Here is a 2,156-nt window from a genome sequence, read left to right as displayed (position 1 = left end):
CCCTTTTTTAGCACCAATAACAATTCTTGTATTCTTAATCTATTTTATGAGTACTGACAAGAACAATATCAAAACTTACAAGCGTATTTTATTTAATATATTAAAATTTATTTTTAAACTTTTTTCCAAAGAACTGTCATTTAATTATGGTAACATTTATTTGTTCATTTTGATATGCCTGTATATACAGTTTTTATTTGTAATCGTAAAAAAAGTATATATATGTTATACATATATAAAATATTTTTTTGGTATTTTTAACATTATATAAAATGTTAAAGAATATCCACGCATAAAACTAAAAAAAACTTAAAATATATAGATTGCATTCTTTTAACCTATCATACAATGTTTATCGAGTATCTACTATATTCATATAAATAACCAAAACTGCAAAATAAAAAACAATCGCTAGCGTTTAAAAAATACCAAAAAAATATTTTATTAATACTTATGAAATAGCATTAAAACTGTTTATAAAATGAATATTTTCTTATATTATTTCCTTTACAAGTCATTTGAAATTTATATCTAACAAAGTATTTTTTAATCAATCTATAATTTCGTTATTTTTTATATATATTATATAAACATAATTAATCTGATTGTCGACTTGAGTCATTCGTTAGTGTTTATTCTACTTATTCTACTTTAAATAAAATAACACAACAATAAGCGTAACCATTCACATTGTAATAACACGTAAGATTTTTATATCAATATTTTACAAAAAGGAAGATTTGTTAAAGAGATTAACTTTTCTTTTATAATACTTTTTTAATGGATTATTCATAGATGTAACAAATAGGAAAACAGTTTATAACCAAATAAAAAATTTAACTCGTTAATATCAAAATCGCATGATACAGATGTTTAAAAAATTGCATTGTTTAAATCTACAATGAGTAAAAAAATTATTTGCACATCTATTTGGGATAATTTAATAGGAACATTTCACAGCAACTATTATTTATATATTTTATATTCTCATTTTGTGAACAAAATTATCCCAAAGTATAAGCAAATTTTCTTTTACACATTACAATTCGGATCTTATATAAAGTAAAATATGTAAGTATATTCTCTAAAATAGATAATCATAAACTCAAATATTAAATATGTATAAAAAAAACAATTAGATATAAGATATTATTAAAAGCTAAACTGGTCATGATCAAAATAGTTATTAAATTATGTTTCGAACGCAATATATAATCTGTATAATAACAATCAAACTTAGCCGTATATGATCACAAAAAATTTTTTACGCTAAAAAAAAGATTAACGCTAGGAAAATGATATGATAAATTATTCTAAAATAATCTGTCTTAAATATTAATGTTCTTAAACTATTCTATTTTCACAACCTCCAGATTCGGTATATTTCAACAACTTCTTAAACGATAACAAAATTATATTAGAGGTAGTTACCATTGCATAATTATTTTTATTAAAATTTTTCAGAAAACGTTTGCATTTACTATGTAAAAGTTATAAAAGAGAATTATTGTGTATATAGGAGACAAAAGAATCTGGATTTATTCAATATATGTGTACGAATATGTATAACGAACGATAAATAATGAAGATAATTTATACTCTTATATCCATTGAAATTTTGAATTGATCTCATTACTATTAATATATATCTAATAATTAGTAAAAATAATCATAGAAACATTTTAGCAAATTGTAATGAACAGACTTTACAGTAACCGAGAAAAGAAATAATTATACGTCAGATTATATTGAATACAAAAATTACTGTCGAAGTTAAAATAATAATTATTAAAGCAAAAAAAGTATTTAGAATAACATGAGTCTAAAATCATATATGTTTGAACATATACATTCCTTAAAGAAACGTGTCCAAACAAATATTAAAATGAACGAAGGACATATCTTTTTTAAATGACAAGTTATTTATTTAGAGAAAACTTATAGTTCGGAAACATGATTTCCGGACTCAAGTTTGTTCAATATACCCTTAAAATTAATTGTAATTTTTTATATACCATATAAGCAGAGCATATCATGAGATTTTTTTAACTGTAGACTAATAATTAGAGAAACAGTTGTATATATAACAGTTGTAAATAATTTAGGGATAATTTTTTTTTATTCAAAAATAGAGTCACTATTTATAGTTAAAAAAA

Source organism: Trachymyrmex septentrionalis, unplaced genomic scaffold (assembly GCF_001594115.1).
Source record: "Trachymyrmex septentrionalis isolate Tsep2-gDNA-1 unplaced genomic scaffold, Tsep1.0 scaffold19, whole genome shotgun sequence".
Lineage (NCBI taxonomy): Eukaryota > Metazoa > Arthropoda > Insecta > Hymenoptera > Formicidae > Trachymyrmex > Trachymyrmex septentrionalis.
This window is presented reverse-complemented; position numbering follows the sequence as displayed.